This window comes from Camelus dromedarius, chromosome 33 (assembly GCF_036321535.1).
Source record: "Camelus dromedarius isolate mCamDro1 chromosome 33, mCamDro1.pat, whole genome shotgun sequence".
Classification (NCBI taxonomy): domain Eukaryota; kingdom Metazoa; phylum Chordata; class Mammalia; order Artiodactyla; family Camelidae; genus Camelus; species Camelus dromedarius.
The window spans coordinates 12,182,971-12,202,683 of record NC_087468.1 but is presented as its reverse complement, the minus strand read 5'-3'; the positions used below and the strand labels follow the sequence as shown (position 1 = coordinate 12,202,683).

The 19,713-nt window shown below is 46.0% G+C and overlaps 1 protein-coding gene across 1 annotated transcript in view; it reads right to left on the bottom strand.

Moving 5' to 3' along the window:
* Positions 1 to 19,713, bottom strand: part of ACOXL (acyl-CoA oxidase like) — a 240,471-nt gene that overhangs the window by 88,612 nt on the left and 132,146 nt on the right. The window lies entirely within an intron of this gene.

Here is a 19,713-nt window from a genome sequence, read left to right as displayed (position 1 = left end):
TTTTCAATCAGTAGTATACAATAAGCGATATTTTTTGGTTCTCATTGCTGTTTTGGATTCTATTTAACTGTTTAATGGTTGTACAATATTTTTGGGGGGGGAAATATCCTAGCTAATTAAACATTTCCAATCAATTAGATATTTAGGTTGTTTCCAATTTTGCGCTGTCATTAATAACCTTGATATCAATGTTCAGACATAAAGCACTGTCCCCTTTTTGATTGTTACCTGAGAATAAATCCCATGAGTTTGACTGATGCAATGGTTCTTAAAGAGGGCCACTCTGACTACGAGAGGGATGCTGGGAACCTGTCCAGGCACGTTTGCCTGGGTGATGTTATCCGCATTGGTGGGCAGAGCCAGGTGTAAAATACATAGGACAGTCTCAAGCAGTAGAGGACCATGTCACAACCAGCGTCCTGTCGAATGCCACATGGTCAAACACATGCAGCCAATTGATAGACCAGAGCCCAATTCTGACACTAAAGCTCTCAGGTTCTCCCCAACTAGGGCCTGTGGGAAGTTAAATGCCCTCTTGAATTTGAGGTGGCCATAGGACTGGCTTTAGGCCAGTGACATGTAAGCTGCTGTGATGTTCCCAGTTGTGACTGGTCCACAGCCTGGGCTTCAGTCTGCACTGGAGATGCCACGGGCACTCCACGTATAGAGGCAGGTGTTGTTCTGTCTTGCTATGTTGTCATATTTATTACATGACACTTTCCTTTTGTTTCTTTGAAGTATTGTCTTGAATTCTTGAAATCATGTCTCTGGATAGGTTACATTACCCAAGATTTCATTTCAGGATAGTAAAGAGGGTGTCACAAAATATTTGTTATGAAAAAAGAGGGCCAATGAGTTTGAGGATCACTGTATTATGGGTCAAAGGATGTAAACATTTTTGTGGCTGCTGCTACACAAAGCAAGTGTGAAAATCAAACGCTGCTAGCAATGGGGAAAATGGGGGAAATTAACTAACTGACAAGAATTAAAATTAAAATGATATAGCAATCAAGTTCAGTTTCACAGACAACCCTGGGATTCACATTCACATTCTTTGTCTTTTGTTACTCTATTAAATTGATGATGGCTCTAACTCCATCTCCCTCCTGTTACAAGAGCAATAATATTCCAAGCATTAAAAATCGCTCTCTCTGATTCCCACCCCTCTCCTCTATACTTTTACTTGCTTTATTTTTCCACATTGAGTTTATTGCTACCCCATGACACAGAGCACAACTTGCTGTGGGTTTCCTGTCCAGCTGTTGCCTGGAGGTCAGAGTTTGTTCATCTTTGTGCCACTAAACAACACGTGACCCAGAGTTGGGAGCTGATGAAACCTTCCTGAATGGGTGAGTGAATAAATAAGGCCCCTTCCTGTGCTCAGTATCTCATCTGACCTTATCAGTTCCCTAATCATTTTGTTTAACTTTTGTCACTACATCTACCTTTCCAATTTCAGCAACTTACACCGGGAAAATCAACTCACTCTAGATTTAAAATTACAAGGACATCATCATCCAGTTTAGGTGCTAAATTGAAAAGATAGACACACTGGGGTCTGGCTGATATCACAGATCTTTGCTCCTTTCTTCTTCCTTTTTGCCCCTTGCTTTTGGAATCTGTCCTCTTTTCCTAGGTCATGAGACAAGGAAAAATTATTTTTAAAAGAAGTTTATTTTCTGCTGTTGATGCCCTTTGGTGAAAGATTAACTGACTGAAGCTATCAGCTATCCTGGGGTTGAGGCAATCTCTAAATTCAACACTTTATTGATAAATGACCAAGAAGAGGCAAAGAGAGATCAGTCACCATCTCAGTTGAGCATGCAATGAAGACGTGTTTGCTTTGACCTCACAGATGTGTTCCTGAATACATTATAATATACTATATAGTACATATTCATGTGTATATATACATATTTTATATTTATATATATATATATTTTATATATATATATATATAATTTTTAACTTTCTATTTGAAAATAATTATAGACACAAAAAGTTGCAAAATTAAGACAGTACAGAGAGGTTTTTGTCTGGTCATCACCCAGATTACCCCCAAAGCAGTATCTTACATATAGCAATGGTGATGATCAAAACCAGGAAACTTAACATTTTTATACGTCGTATGTTGTAGTTGTAGTAGAGATTTCATTACTTAAAAATGAATCCAGAAAAATAAAAAACCCGGTAGTAAAATAAACGCATTTAATAAAATAAAATAATTTTTTTCAGTACAAGTAAGGACACCCTTATCTACGTCTGGTGTTTTGAAAACTTGCACCAGATTTTCTTAAGGCAATGTGTGATGTTATTTCTTTCTAGGTGCCTGTGTTTGTGATGGTGGTGGTTTTTTTGTGTGGCTATGCACACAGTTTTCTGGTTCTACTGTGAATACTCCTCATTTTCTTCTAGACACTTGATTAATTCCCAGTGACTGAGGCCTGTTGCTCCTGCTCAGAAGCCCCACTTTTTAATTTTTAATTTGTATCTATTTCTTTTTACTGACGTGTAGCTGATTCACAATGTTGGGTTAGTTTCTGGTGAATAGCCAAGTGATTCAGTTTGATAAATGTATATAAAATATATTCTTTTTCAGATTCCAGGATCCCTTTTCTTAAGAGAACTCTAGGGGACTGAGCAGCCGGAAAGCTTTGTTCTTGCTTGTTGAAAAAGACCCCATCTGCAGAAAGAATCAAGCAAATCTACAGCCAACATTTGGAAGCCATGAGCCTAAGCAATTATGCAGAATAATGACATCATAGACATGCATTTATAACAAATATCACGTGCATCAGGAAACACCAATTACGTAGCATCAATAAAAATCATTTTTCAGGTTGAATGGCTTTTCAAGGCATCTATGAAGCAACTAACATTTCTACGCACTAAGTATTTCACGGATTTATGCCAGCTACACTGAAACTTGGATTAAAAAGCCTAACAAGTAATGTCTGCTTGCCAAAGGAGAAACACTTGGAGTCAATTAGGACAGAAAACATGGTCTCTAAGGAAAAGCCACCAGACGTCATCCTCTCAGGATGCAACAGGACAAGCCAAGCAGTGGGGCTGCACTCAGGATTGGAGCATGTCGGGTGATGGAATCACTCAAAGCAGCTGCCCATGTGGCCCGGGGGTCCCAAATCATGCCCTAAGCAGGACCAGCAAAAATGCAGGGCCCCTTGTTCAAAACTTATTAAGAATTTCAGGATGGTGAGAACAGAGCAGGAAAGCCAACCGGGCCCTTCTGAGCACGAGGTCCCGCACAATGGCACAGATTTCACCTTGCGAAGCTGGAGCCCGAGGTCCCAGGAGGAGCGCCTGACAGAAATGTGAACACGCGTCCTGGGTTTTTATTCCGTCCACATTCAGCAACCCTAGGTTCCTGAGGGCAGCTCAGGTGGCATCCAGGGTGTTAGGATGAAGAAAAGACCAACTGGACATGATTCTCCACTGTGTATTTTAACCATTTACCTCTTTTAGATGCTGGACATCCCATCGAGGGAAGATTTCTTTGAGGAGAATCTTTGAAGATTCCTTAGTTGGAAGGGAAGGAAAGGAAAGAAAAGGGAGGGGAGGCGGGGAGAGAAAAGAAAAGAGGGAGAGAGGGAGGGGGCATTGAGGAGAGGAAGAACTACTTCAAATTAACACAGGGACCAAATGTATGATGCTCTGACTAACTGCTGGCCCTTAAACATGGATTTGAACTTTATACTAAGAAGGATGCATGGATTCAAAGCAGTGACTTAAGCCAAGCAGAAATTCATGCACCGCTCAACTGAACTTGAGTGGTTAGTTTTTTGGTTTTTCTTTTTAGTTAAATCTAGACAAAACTTATCTTCCCAATGGAAAATAAAGTGCGTCTTTGTGGTTTCCACGCTTCATTCCATCCACATTTATGGAGCACCTACTATGTACGAGGCATCTACTGTCCATGTTGAGCATAGTGGGGATTAAAAAGATATTCATCTGTCCCACAGGGACTTCCTGTCTTGGAGGAGAGACCAGCACACGCACAAACAGCTCTGCTTGGTGGCATCTGCTGGGAACACGTCACGCACAGCAAGTCAAAAGTAGACTCCTTTACTCTGACGATCAGGGAAGACATCGTGGAGGAAGCTTCACCCATGGGTCAGCTTCACTCATTTGTCCATCCCTTGATCCGACACCTCATGGTAACAACCACCATTTTCCCTTAACATCTGCTAAAGCTAAGCTCTTCCAAACTCTTTACATGGGATAACTGATTTGATTTGCATGACAACTTTGGGGAGTTAACAGGCTCATCCCGTTGTCCGGATAAAGCAACTGAGGCCTAGACAGGTTAAGTAAGTTGCCAGGGTCATGCAGCCTAGAAGTGATGGGGCTCGGACTTCAACCCAGAGTCTGGATTCTTAATAATTCCACACCTGCACTGCACCTGCTGTGTGCCAGACTCTGTGCTGGGCATGGAGGGTACAAAGAGAATGCAAGAGCCCAGAGTGTGCTGGGGAGACAGGCAGGAATAGACAGCACCACCGTGTAACCTGATGTGGGCAATGGATGTGAGTAAAGTTCAGTGGGTACAAGGGGGGGGGGGTCTTGGAACCAAGCCACTCACACTTGACTTCAGTTCTGACAATGAGAAAGGGTGGTGGGGAGATGAGGGTTTTCAGCTGCAGAAAGAGCATGTTTAAAGGCACAAGCTGAGGGGAGGGTACAGCTCAGTGGTAGAGTATATGCTTAGCACGCACGAGGTCCTGGGTTCAATCCCCAGTACCTCCATTAAAAATAAATAAATTTATTAAATAACTAGGTAAACCTGATTACCTCTTCCCTCCAAAAATATAAAAATGAAGGCACAGGGGCACGGAGAAGCCCCAGGAAGGCTGAGGGCAGGGCTAGCCGTGAAGGGCCTGGGCCACCAGCCTGAGGAGCCACTTCCATCTGGAGGTTCATGGTGAGCCCACTGACCAGCCAGAGTGTCAGCACCTGGAGGCTGGGGAGTGGCCGGAAGCACTGGATGGGCCAGAAGCACTGGATGAGCCAGCTCTGCCACTTCCAGTCAGAACTCCTGAGCACAGAACCCAGGAGGGGGACAGAGTGGTCGTGGGGTTATGTCAAGAAAGTTGGAGGTGGTTTTTTATGCAGGTGACTGGACAGGGAATTCTTCCCAGGCCTCGGGCCTCTTACCTGTCCCTCCTCCGCCACCCTCCCCCACAATCCTGTCCCCTCCCCTCTTCCTTTCCTTCTCCTTCTGCTTTTCCTTCCTCTCCGTCTCCCTCTCCCTCCCTGTTTGTTCACTGATCCGCCCCAAAGGCGTCTTTAAACCACCAGGCGGGCTGCCAGTCTGCTAACTCAGGCCTCCTCCCGCCCCATGCTATGGCTCTCACCCCTAGCGGCTGTGGCCCCCGGCCGCACCCAGCCCCCCTGCCTGGGCCTTCCCCGCCCTCCAGAGGCAAGGCAACCTTCTGCCCCAGCGCCGGGCGTGCCCGGCCCTCCACCCTGATCTAGACACTCTGCTTCCGGAAACACTGCCCCTCGCCTGGTCCAGCTCACACCAGGCCCCGGCACCACGCACCTTACCACGCATTTCTCGGACATCTGTGGCGGCCCTGTAACACTGGAAACAGACCAACAGTCCCGAGGTTTTCACTATACGTGCCGGTAACTGCCATGAACACCCTGCCTGTGTTCCTTCATTTAATCCTCATACCATCCCTGCAGGGTCTGGGTTATCAGCCCCATTTTAGAAATACAGAAAGCGGCCTCAGACAGACAAAGACCTGGCCGGGGCTACTCCATGCAGGAGCAGAACCTGAATTAGCCTCACTTCGCCTCCTCCCAGCAGTGCAGAATAGCATCCCTCGGCCTTCACTTGGCACAAACACATTTTTTTTCTTGATAGAAAAATCTACACCTGTCCTTTCCTTGTTGGTTCCTGGTCCACACTATGTGTGTGTATGTGGGTGTGTGGGTGTATGTATGTATCTGTATGTGTGTGTATGTGTGTATGTGTGTGTGTCGTATGTGTGTGTATTGGTTCCTGGTGTTATCCGATGTCCAAGGGCTTACAGACCCAGAGGCCAGGCCTGGAACCCCGCCGTTTATGGTTATACGGCTGTTATCCAGACAATCCACACAACGCACGGGGACGGTTTCTGTTTAGACGATCAGAAAATTAAAACAATTAACACATTCTCGTAAAGAACTCATAGATCCCAATTTGAAAATCAATGCCCAAATCAACCTTGCTGCAAAACCTAGAATCTGTGCAGAAAGTGAAGTCGTTGTGGGGAGCACAGAAGCACAGATAAGCAAGTGGCCTGGATTCACAAGGCTCCCTTCCTCCCAGGCCTCACACCTGGGGTTCTTGAGGCGTGCTTTCAATCATCAGATGCGGCAACATCTGGTTTTGAAAGAATTAGCACCAGCTTTCTCATGGTCAATGGATTTGGAAGAGACAACTAGAAGGTCTGTTCAAACGACCCTGGAGTGTCATCCCAGAGTCCCTCCAAGTTCCCGAAAGTGAAGGATCACATTTTATAAGTGCTGAGTGTCAGTTCTGTCCCCTGAGCAGATCTTCAAGCTGCCCTCCTCGCCCTGCTGCCAACGCCACCACCCTGGCCTGGGCACCACCTCTTTGCTCGAGGCTGAGACTTGGTCCCGAGCCTACTCTTGCTGCAGCCCTCTTCCCACCTCCGGTCTCCTATCACATCCCTCCCTCTGATTTGTTCTGCCATCACTAGGGGTGATTCTGGGCGTAGTTCCCCCTCTGTAGGGCTTCAGGAAGATCGGTTGGACTGTCGGCCTCTGATTCTGCTGCATCGGGCCGCCAGTCCACCCCCTTGCTCTCTCTCTCCAAGAGGCCCCCCAGAAGCGGAAGGCAGCTGATCTTCCAGGTAAGCAGAGCAGTCATCCACAGCCCAGACCCCCCATCCTAGCAGCTCCTCGTGCCCCTGCAGTGGCCAGCCAGGTCTCAGGGCCTTTAGGACTGATGCTCCGAGGCTCTGCGACTGAATGGCCCCGCCCTCACCTCTGATTTTAGGAGTAGCTGCACTTTGCTCCTTCTGGCATCTTGACATCTCCACCTGCAGATCACCAGGGCCCTGCACCAGAAGGCTGGGCCCCAGTGAGAATGCTCTTTCAGGTTTGCTGTGTGCTTCCTTCCAGGGCAGAGGGAGTCCAGGTTCTGCAGCCCGAGGTTCAGTCCTCGCCCACACCGTCCCCATCCCAAGGCCCCGTTCTAGCACTCGAGGTCCTGCTTGTCTGGGAAAGGAATCTGGAATTCTCCCTAGTGACAGGGGTGAGGAGAATTCCAGGGCTGAGGAGTAAGGGGTGGGGTGCGTGTGTGTATGTGTGTGTGTGTGTGTGTGTGTATGTATGTATGTGCATGTGTGTATGTGTGCATGTGTATATGTTATGTGTGTATTGTGGGTGTGGGTGTGTTTGTATGTGTGTAATGTGTGTGTATCTATGTGAGTGTGTGTGTGTGTGTGTATGCATGTGAGTGTGTGTGTGTATCGTGGGTGTATGTGTGTGTATATGTGTGTACTGTGGGTATATGTGTGTGTGTGGGTGTATGTGTGTGTATATGGGTGTGTATGTATGTGCATGTGTGTATGTGTGCATGTGTATATGTATGTGTGTATTGTGGGTGTGTGTGTATGTTTGTATGTGTGTAATGTGTGTGTATGCATGTGAGTGTGTGTGTGTCATAGGTGTATGTGTGTGTGTATATGTGTACCGTGGGTATATGTGTGTGTGGGTGTATGTGTGTGTATATGGGTGTGTATGTGTGTGTGTGTGTGTGTGTGTGTGTGTGTGTGTGTGTGTGAGATGCCCTGACCTCTCTCCTCTGGGAGAGGCCTTCCTTTCTTTGGTACCTTTTATTCCTCCTCTTCCCTCCTTCACTTTTTATATTTAAGAAATGGGCTATTTCTTTTAATAGTTTTAAATAGACTTGATTTTTCACATTTTTTTGAATTAAAAAAAATTTTTTTGAAATTCAAGCCATATTAAATAGTTTTAAATAAAAAGAAAAAGTCTCCTGCCCAGTCCCTCACCTCCCAGACCGCACTCCAGAAATAACCGTCCTTAAGCAGCTTTTGTTCTGCTAGAAGCAGCAGCTTCCAAACGTCAGGGTCAGAAGGAGTCTCACATCATGGCTTTGTTTCGTATTTGGAACATGCTTTTCTTGAGCAGTTTTATTTTTCCTGGAGCCTTAACAGACTTTCCCCCGTTTCAAGAAGAACCATACGCCTCTTCCATCATCACTAAGAGCTTCCGGATTCATAATCATTCTATTTGTTGAACCGAAAACTCATCCCTTTCTTGAAGTCATGCTTTTGATCCTTCCGACTTCCTGTTCTCATTTGGACTGACTGTGTCCTGGGCCACTATTGGGCAGGTCTTTCTTTACACATATTCCTCTTGGGTTACCTCCAGAAAGCATATATGTCTGCCTAATTCTTAATTCCTTTTACACTTTTCTCCAGTTCACCTACTAGTAAAATTTTTTCAGAAAGTGCTTGGCAGTTCGACTCACTGAGCATCTGAATATCTGTAAGTCTTTGTTTTGGCTCATATTTGATCAATAATTTAGCTAGCTATAAAATGTTACATTCAAAATAACTTTCTTCTGAATTCTAAAGGCATTGTTCCGTTTTATTCCAGACCCTCGCCACTCAAAGTGTGGTCCACAGACCAGCAGCGTCAGCATCACTTAGAAAATTGCTGGAAATGCAGAAGCCCCAGACCCACCCCAGAATCTGAATGTGAACAAGATCCCCAGGAACGCGGGGGTGCACTGGAGCGGAGAGGTGTCGTTCCAGGCCCTCACGCTGCTGCCCATAGGGCTGAGGCCAACCTGGCTCTTTTCTTAGTAAATAGTAAGTAATCTGGTTTTTTTTTTTCAGTCTAAGGTTGGGGGCCCTCTCGTGGTCCTCACTTGGTGATCTGAAATTCTCCAGGCTGTTCTGAGGCTCTGACCTTTTCTAGTGGGTCCTGCCAATTCCAAGACGTGTGCCTTTCTTCAGATCCGGGAAATGCTCATCTTTTATTTCCCTGATTTTCTCTGCTTCTCTGTGTTCTCTGCTCCCTCACTCAGGAATGGCATCAATTTCCCAGATTGATCACCCATGTCTCTTCGCTTTTCCCTTTGACTTCCCTTCGCTTGGTTTTGCTGATCTGCATTCTGAGAAGTTTTCTCAAATTTATCCTTTGGCCCTGATACTGGACTTTTTTTAAATTATGCAAATGTGTAATTTTAATTTATTATGATTCTCTGCACTGTGGTTACTATGGTTTGATGCACTTTGGTTCTCAGGGTGCTCCCTGGTCATGCAGGGTGTTTTTGCTTTATGGATGCAACGTCATCACACATCTTCAGAGGTATTAATTAGTTTTGGTTTCTCCCAGTGTCAGGAGTTCTATTTGTTCATCTTTCTCCTTCTTTTATATGTTATTCATTTGCCTTAAGTTTCTGATCGTTCTTAGTACATAATCCTGTATTGTGGAATTATTATTCATTTGCTTAGGTGCAATGATGGGATTGTGTTTCCGTAAGAAGATGCCCTTATTTTAGACAATGAATGTTGAAGCTTTTAGGGATAATGTGTCTGACGTCTGCAACTTTCAAATGGTTACACACACACACACACACACTCAAACATATGTATAGAGAGACTGAGAAGGAAACCATTTAAATACAGCAAAATATTAACATGTGGAAGTGGAGACTATACCCAAGTGTTACTGTAGTAGTCTTTCAAATTTCTCCTGAAATTTCTGCTTGAAATTTTCAAAAGTTGGAAATAGTAAGAAAAACAAAACAAAAACAAATTATCTGAATATCTTTGGGACAATACTCCTGGAATTAGCTTTCTTACAGGAAACCAGACACTCGCTTTGGCCTTTACGCGAGTCAGGTGGTAGGTCATTTGCATCTTTGCATATCTGTTCGCAGAGTAATGAACACTGTACGCAAAGCCTCTGACTGATCGGCCCTAGGAAACCCGCCACAGTGGATTAAGACGGGACCCGTCCTAGGGTATCTCTAATGAAGCAAAAGAAAGTTCTAATGGGATTTCATGGGTGTGGGCAGTAATTGGATTTGGTGGAGGGTGTAATTAAATTTCACCAAGGACCTACAACCTCTGCCCCAGGAAAATAATGAAAGGGTCAGAAGACCTTAGATCTTGCTTAAAGGGAGGTATGTAAAGCCTGCAGGAATTCTGAAGCACGTGACCGCTCTGTCCACGTCGCCCCAATCCTGGGACGGCAGTACCTGCAGGCTCGCTAAAGAGTCTCACCTTCTGGCGGGGGGCTGAAAGCACTGCGGGTAGCAGCGGGATCCTATAAAAACTGCTGACCAGTTTCTGTCCCCTGGTCTCCTGAAATTTCTATCTCTACTTCGATAAGCAGAATCAGAGCAGAATCCAGCCCAGAGAGGGACAGCCTCCCCAACACAGGCTGATTCCAACACTCCAGTGGAAGGTCAAGGTGGAGGCAGCCAGCGCCACCTTCCCCACGACTGTGTGGATGCCGGGCCGTCTGAAAGCTCTGGGTTCAAAGCAGGGCACGTCAGCCAGAGGTGTCCTGTTAGGATGTGTCAGCTGGTGGCAAGCAGGCAGCCTCACCCCCTCCCCAGCACAAAGCTAATGTACACGGGGGTCTCAGTCCCTCACTCCCGGAGACCAAGCCCTCCCTGGCCAACCTAAGTGTCCTTCCTAGAACAGGTTTCCAGGGCTGTGGCAGATGCCACGTCTGTTGTCAGGTGCTCTAATGCGGGAGGCTGTCCTGTGGTCAGAAATGCCTGGCTCTCTGCTCCAATCCCTCTCCTGCTCTCAGTCCATGTGACTCAGCATCTCTCCAGAGACATCAAAAGAAACAGCTCCCACTTCCAACCATGCTCACCTGAGCTGATCCATCAGGTCCACCCCATCTGCCTCCCATGCTCCAGAAATGTATCAAACTCCTGGTCTTCTGACGGCCCCGCTCCCACTGCCAGTGGCCCCTGCAGGTCTGTTCTCTTCCAGTCTTTATTCCAGGTATTTGAGCAGGATCGCAGAGGAAAGAGCAGCCATGTCAGCGTTCCTGCCATCATCCTGAGCCAGAAGCCGTCCCCTTGGTTTTAGTCTCCTGTTTACACAGCAGTGTCTAAGTGTCGCTTTTCCCTCTAATTCTGGATGTTCTGGGAATGCTTCCCCACTCGCCACCACCTTTAATCTTCCCTCTTCTGAGCAATAAAATCAGGAGGGCAACTGCCTTATCTGAGGGCATCTTTGCAGAAAAGAATTAATGCGCCAGGCCTGAAACTGCTCTGTTGTGGTCGGAAAGGTGTGCTTTCAGGGATGCCCTTGGCTGGCATCCGGGAACCTGGACTTGACGAGACTGCCCCCCCGTCTGTGACTGACAAAGGGGGCTCACTGTGCCTAAACTGTTCGTGCAAACGATATGGTTTATGCTGAACACCTGTTTTCTGTCTGAAGGTCTGGAATTGTACCCTTTTTTTAGATTGAAGTATAGTTGATTTATAATGTGTTCGTTTCTGGTGTGCAGCATAGTAATTCAGTGATACACACGCATATATAAGCATTCTTTTTATATTCTTTTTCATTATAGTTATGACAAGTTATTGAATATAGTTCCCTGTGCTGTACAGTAGGACCTTGTCGTTTATCTATTCTGTATATAGTAGTTTGTATCTGCTAATCGCCAACTCCCAATTTATCCCCACCCCTGCCCCGCTTTCCCCATTGGTAACCATAATTTTGTTTTCTATGTCTGTTCTGTGAGTCTCTTTCTGTTTTGTAAATAAGTTCATCTGTGTCATTTTTTTTTCAGTTCCACATATAAGTGATATCATATGATGTTTGTCTTTCTCTGTCTGACTTATGAAGGTCTGGAATTTTGATGTGTACTAGGAGGAGGGGGCATACACGACCAGCCCCCAATAGAAACCTTGACTGCTGAGTCTCTAATGAGCTTCTCTGGTAAATGACATTTCACGTGGACTATCACAACTCACTGCTGGAGCCACTAAGCACGTCCTGTGTGACTCCACGGGGAGAGCAGTCTTGGAAGGTCATGCCCGGTTCCCTCTGGACTTTGCCCACATGCCTTTCCCTTTGCCGATTGTGTGCTTCATCCTTTTGCTACAATAAATCCCAACCGTGAGTGTGACTGGATGCTGCATCCTGTGAGTCTTCCTAGAGAATTACTAGACCTGGGTGTGGTCCCCCTGGGACCGCCCCTGGCTTCCTTCCTCCGTCTGAGCCTCGAAGCCTTGTATGGGTTCTGATTGCATGGGTGCTCTGCCTCTTTGTGATGACGCACATCCTCCTGAGCATGAAGCTCGGCCTCCCTCCAGCCCAGCATCCCTGCATCCCTGCCCTCAGTGGTCCAGAGGGCCTTTCATTTCCCACTTATATGACAAACAGCAAGTGGTCCCCGTTTCTCCCTCTGCTTCCACTTCAGTTCATAGTTAGAAATTGTGACCACTCCCATAACTAAACAACCTTTTACAATAATTAAACAACTTTTCCATAGCACCCACAAGCTAGAGCTTCCAATGGAAGCACTGAATCACAACTTCAGGGTCAAGAAATGTTAAACCACATGCTTGAGTTCAAAATGTCCCTTGGCAGATAACTGGATAAAGAAGATTAGGTATATATATACACACACACACACATATACATACATACATACATACATACATACATACATACATACATACAATGGAATACTACTCAGCCATAAAAAAGGAAGAAAATAATGCCATTTGCTGCTACATGGAATGACCTGGAGATCATCATACTAAGTGCAGTAAGCCAGAAAGAGAAAGAAAAATACCATATGATATCATTTATATGCAGAATCTAAAAAAAAAAAAGACACAAATGAACTTATTTACAAAACAGAAACAGACTCACAGACATAGAAAACAAACTTACGGTTACCAGCAGGGTAAGAGGGTGGGAAGGGATAAATTGGGAGTTTAAGACCTGCAAATACTAACTACTGTATATAAAATAAACAACAAGTTTATACTGCACAGCACAGGGAACTATATTCAATATCTTGTAGTAACCTATAATGAAAAAGAATATGAAAATGAATATATGTATGTATATGTGTGACTGAAACATTATGCTGTCCACCAATAACTGACACAACGCTGTAAACACCAAGTCTCATAATCACCCTGTGAATATGGTGAGGACGTGTAAGATCTACACTCTTGCCAACTTGTAGGATTATAATACAGCATTGTTAACTACAGGTGCTGTGTGGTACATTAGATTCCCCAGAACCTATTCACCTGACGCCTGGAAGTTTGTCCCCTTGACCAGCATCTCCCCATTTCCCCCACCTCCCACCCCGACAACCACCAATCTACTCCTTGGCTCCACAAGCTTGCTTCCTTAGATTCCACATATAAGTGGCATCACACAGTATTTGCCTTTCTCGCTCTGATGTATTTCACTGAGCGTAATGCCTTTTATTTACCCCCGTTTAATACATTCCAATGTCCTTTCCTTTTGGCAGTTCTAAGCCTTCTTTTGTTGTCATGGTCTTTTCTTAAGAAGAGAACCTCCTTCAGCTGTTCTTCAAGAGCAGATTTGCTAGCAACGAGTTCTCTTAGTTTTCTTTAACCTTTCTTTCCCCTTCAATCTGGAAATCTGTTTTTACTGGATGCAGCCGACTGTTCTGTTCTTACAGGACTTGAAATGTTGTGCCCGTTCCTTTTGACCTCTGTGGTTCCAGGTTGGCAATCTGCTGTCATCTGAATCGGTGTTCCCCTAAAAGTAATGCACCATTTCTTTCTCTCTGCTTTCAAGATTTTTTTTTTTCTCTGCCTTTAGTTTTCAGAAGTTTAATTATGATGTGTCTTGTGGTGGATTTCTTTGGGTTTTCCTATTTGGGATTTGCTCGGCATCTTGAATGTTTCAGTTTCGCGTCTTTTGACAAATTTTGGAGGTTTTCAGACATTGTTTACTTAAAGACTTGCTCATCCTCATCCTCATCCTCTTTCCTCTCCTGAGACCCTAGGGACATAAATGCTAGCTCTTTGGTTATGGTTCTCGGATCCCTGAGGTTTTTCAGTTTCTCCCGCTCTGCTCAGACTGGGGAAAGTCTATAGTTACAAAATCTGTTCTCTATCATCTCTACTCTACTACTGTCATTCTCACATCTGTTATTCCATCGTTGTATCTTTCAATTCTATAATCTCCCTTTGGTCCCTTTGTATTTCTTCCTTCTTTGCTGAAATGTTCTATTATGTTTGTTTCAAGAGTGTTTGCAATTACCTTTGAAATATTATTATGATGCGTACTTTGAAATCTTTGTCAGATGATTCCAACATCTGATTCTTCTTGGTGTCATCATCTGTTGATTTTCTCATTCAGCTTGTGGTCCTCCGGCTCCTTTGTATAACGAGTGATTTTTCTACTGTATTTTCTATTCAAACATTGTATCATGAGATTGTATTCCACGGTCAGGTGCAGCGCAAGCCTGGGTGGGAGTGTATGCTTGGCTTCCCAGTGGGTGCTGCCAACACCAGTCTGGAACGAGCAGGGCACTGACCCACATTAGCCTGTCACAGACAGGTGGGGCGAAACTTCAGCTCTACCAGGGGGTGGGGGGAGGAAGCAGAGTACAGAACTAACCCCAATTCCCACCACCTCTTTCCACCTTACTGATGCTGGAGGAGGGTAGAGGCTGAGCTCCCCACTGGCTCCTGCTGAGACTGGGGGAGCCTGAAGTGGAGTATTAACTACCCAGCTCGTACCATGTCTTCCCACCACTGATGCCAGAGGAAGCTGGAGGCTCAGCTTCCACTGGGCCCCTTTGGCACGAGGGAGAGAGGGCAGGGAGAAAAGGGATCAAAGTGCCCAACGGTCATGCTGCACATTGTCTGACCTGGTTTCTTGTTGCCATGTGGGTGTGCAGCTTCAGCGCTGCAGCGGGCCCCCGGACACCAAGGATGCGGGGAACGTGAGATGTGAGTAGTCCTGACTCACACCTCCTGCTTTAGTCTAGTTGCTGTCAGGTGGGGGTCGGGGTCCTACGCTTCACTGGACGCTGCTGACTCTGGAGTTGAGGCTTGAGGCACACTGGTAGTTGGCTCCATCAGCTCGCTGGGTCTTGTTGCTGCCGGGTCGAGGCGAAGGCTTATCTCACCAACGGGCCCTGCTGACATCACTCCAGTGGGAAAATCTGGTCTCTTCTTTCTCCCACCAGGTAAGGAACGGAAGGTGACGCCCCTGCTCAGCCCCTCCAGCACCACCAGGTCGGGGAACAGCATTGCTTCCACCTGCTACCTGCCTCTGCCGGCTTCTTCGGACTGAAGTTTAGGTGGGAGCTCAGTTTCTGCCAGGCCGTGTGTGTGTGCGCGCGTGCACGTGCATGTGTTGGTCTGGTTTTTCTGTTGTATGAGCCTAGTGTACAGTGAGTATTGCCAAAAGCGTTTTCTATTATGAGGCCACCACCTTCCCCACCCTGTGGCTGGGGGGGCAGGCTTTTCTTGGAGCAAATTTTGTGTGTGCCTACTAGAGGTTCAGGACAAATAACTCTGTGCAGGATTTATGGGGGGCAATAAGGAAACCCAGAGAACTTACTGCCAATTCTTCCTCCAGTCCTAAGGGCCTTAAGCAGCCTGGCTTCTTCTTCCTCCCCTTTGAGAGTCTCCCTGCGCTGGTTCATTGTGCCTGCCCAGGGTGTTTAAAAGAGGAAGGCCCTGGGAGGAACGGGGTCATTTCATCTTAGCAAAACCAAAAGTCTCTACTCTCCTTCCCTAAAAGCCCCTCATTGTGATCACATTCTGTACACAGTTTTACATCATTTTTACTTGCCATATCACCCGTTTTAAACTTCTGTAATAAAATCTTCGTAGGTACAGTTTTAAAGGCTCTCCAGTTCCCTAGCGAGTGGCCAGAACTTGATTTACATAATCATTTTCCTATGGTTGAAAATGTAGATTCCAACCTTATTGCTATAATAAATAATGCACTAATGAGAACATTTGTGTCCCAAGTTCTTTCTGTATTTTGGATTATAACCTTAGAGAGAGTCCCAGAAGTAGACTCACACATGGCCAATAGCAACTTGGAAGAGGCCCCTCTGGTTCTAACCAACAGTGGAAACTGATAGACTCTTAAACACAGGCCAGCTTGGTAGAGGAAAGAAATGGGTATTGCAGATGCCCCCACGTGGATCTCTTTGATCACTAGTGTGGCTGATCAACTGCCTTCCTTTTGTAAATTAGCTTTTCATGTCTTTTGCCTGTTTGTCTTTTGGGACCTTACCTAACTACTCTTTGGGAAACAGCCTTCCCGGTAGAAGAGACATGATTCAAGATATACAAGAAGTAGTTTTCTTAAGCCAAAAAGATACAGTTCGACATCAAATATCAGCTGACATTTGAAATAAATTAACTAATCTGCCCATTAAACTAGTGCAAAAAATCAAGTGCCTGACATAAAAACACCTGCCAATTAAATGAAGCCATCAGACAAAGATAAAACATAAGAAGCACCTCAGATCTCTGGATGACTCTTAATTTTGAAAATTATGCTGTTTCAAAAGAATAAACATTTCCTGAATCTTACCTGCAGCATAACAACATTGTCACCTTCAAAAGTTACGAACACATCTGTGTCACATTTCAAGCCTGAGATTCGGTTTTCCATCATGTAACCCTATTGCAAAAAAAAAAAAAAAAAAAGAAAAGAAAAAGAAACAGATTTTAGATTTGCAGTCCCATCATTACAAAGGACATTTTCTTCAAAATTAAAAAAAAAAAACCTACAGATAATTGAAAAAAAAAGAAAATAACTGTATTTCTTGTATCCAGAATAACCATTCCAAGAATTTTGATCCATCACATCAGCTCTTGGTCTATAAAGATTATTTTGGGTGTGCCTTCATCAGTAGTCAAAATACTTGAAAATAGTCATGTCACATTTTTCCAAAATATTTCAACAGATTATGCTCATTTTTTTCTCTCTCTTCCCAATCTTGTGAATTCTAATAAATGTCAAGATCTTAGTGACTACATCCCACAATATGCAGGAGAATGATGCCTCCCCCACCCCAACCCCTTTTAAATTAGCAAATATACCTATGAATCTTGGGAGACAACTTAAAAATCCTAAAATGCCCCTCTGCCTCTTGATGTCATTAAATGCTCTGCGTCGTAAATTCACACCCCAGCTTCCAGCCAGTTTTTCCTTTTCTCACTTCCTGACATCCTTCTTTAAATGGCAGTAGCCTGCTGCTCCTTTTCAAAGTGGCGAAGTGTTTCTGCACACACCCTGGGGGAATCAGCTGCTCCAGAGAAAGTGGATCAGCCCGAGGCAAAACGTGGAGGGAGCAGAGTTGCCCGTGTTCGGCTGCAGGCCCGTCCCCTTCTCCAGGCCTCTGCCCTCACTGTCCTCCCCACTAACTCTCCAGGATCGTTCCCACTCTCAAAATCTGCTTCTCAAGCAGTCCTGACACGTAAGTTACATCAGAGGCGGCAGCTATGGTGGTGCCTCTCCTGGGAGCATTTGCACTTAGCTCTTTGGCTCTGATTGAGAATGACAAGATTTAGCCCCATTGGAATCTTCAAGCCACAAGGGCCAGGGAGGGTCCCAGAAGATGCTCCCGTGGACAGCCATATTCTCCAATCTCTAAGTATGCGTCATCCTTGGGGGACCTGCCTCATTTCTGAAAACAGCCACTGGAGTCACAGAAGCGGGCACTCTGGGCTCCCGCTGACCACAGAGCCTGAAGTCCTATGAGCATCCATACTTCCTGCCCCAAGAACCATCCTCTGACGCCCCCCACCGCCTCCCCTGCTCCCTCTCAGCACCACGCCAGTCCGGGCAGACCTTCTGCACAGTGCGATCCCCTACAGAAGCAAAGGCGTCTTTACAAACCTGCAGGAATCCTTCATTACTTTCATAAAGGTAAACTGTATTTATGGATGAGTAAGTCAGGAGCATTTCCAGCCTGGAGAAGTTCAGCCTCCCCTCCTCCATCATAACCACAGGGTGAATCCCGCGCCCCCATCCCCCGAAACCACATGAGAAGGGCTTCTCACTGAGTGTGATCAGGCCCCAGAGGGTCTCCCCTGCAGGGGTGGCTGACTCACTTCATCGTCAGCATCTACCATGTATCAAGCAGACACTGTGCTGAGGCTTTACCCAAACCCCATTCACCATTTCACTCAATCCCTTTCCTCCTCTCAACAGCCCTGGGAGGTAGGCGCTACCCCATTGCGCAGATGAAGAAAGTGAGGCTTCAGGGCTAGGCTGCAGTGTTCTTGGACAACCTCTCCAGTTCTGGTGTGGAAAAGATGAACATGGAATAAATCACCCCGGAGTTGGGGAGGAGCCATTACGCATGAGAAAGACACCTGCCCAAGGCTCAAAACAATAACTTTGAGGAACTAGCCTTTTCCCTTGAGCATTTCGCTCTGGTCTCTTCTAGCAGGGGAGGGAGGAACAGCTTCTTTGTTGTTCTCTGACACCTGAACTGTTCACTCTCTGCCCTGGAAACCGGGCCGTCGGGGCTTTAAAGTGATTGGGGAGACAGGCCACCGGAAAGGCAGTGGAATCAGCACCCGAACCCCGTCGTCTCCTGGAGGGCGGGCACTGGAGTCCCGGGACGCGAAGATGCTTCGTGTTTTTGTGCTAGTTCTCCACGTGCAATGGGATTTACTTCTCTCCTAGATGATGACACTCAGCTTTAACTCCTCTCTTCATTCGAATACTGGACAAAACCACATGACTGATATCCAGATGGTTCTAGACTCTCCAGGGTCCTGACACGACCACGCTACCAGGCCCACAGCCCTCACAGAGCTTGTGGGTAACTGGAATGAAGTAGCAGAGAGAAAACCCACAGGCTAAGTGTGTGCGAGGCAGCGGCCGTGGCCAGCACGCCGCCTCCAATCTCCTGAAACTACCCGGGCATATTTACAATCTAACCTCCTTAGAATAGACCAGAGAGGCCCATCCTCAGAAAAGCCTAAATCCTCAGGATATCTGAGATGACCCTTCTAGAAACTAACTTGGTTCGCAAAGCCCTGGCCTCTGGGCTCTGTGTGAACGTGTGTGAGAGTTTAGGGAAAGATGTGCCACGTCAAGTGGGAGGTTACTGACCGGGGACTTGCTTCCATCTTCCCAGGAACTTAAATTCTAACTCTCTGGGGACAAATGATTATAAACAGTGTGTGTGTATGTAGCATTTTCTAAATAAAAATGAACTTTCAAAATTAACTACCAAAAGCAATACATAAGCATTGTGAAACAAACAAACAAACCAGAAAACAAGGAAAAGAGATTTAAAAAGTCATCCACAACCTCGTGATGTGGGAGACAAAAGGATGCCTGAGAAAGAAAGACCCCAAGAAAAGGCTTGATGGAACTGGGGATCCAAAGGTGGAGGTAGATGGTACAGGGAGGCAGGTGGGGAGACACCTGGAAACCAACAGAACAGATCTGGCCAAAGGGAGCTACAGAGTGTTCTAGGGGGAGAGGGGACATGACAGCATGGGTGGTACAGCCAGAGGAGGCTGAGGATGGGGTCAGGCGTGAGGAAAGCTAGAACCAGGGGAGGAAGATGGAGGAAGGTAAGAGTGCTGGATTCGGAGGAAGGAGGAAACATGTTAACCTCAAAGTTACCCTCAGCACCCATGGGTGGTGAGCTGGGGAACAGTCCTGGGCTCTGAGGCCAGAGACA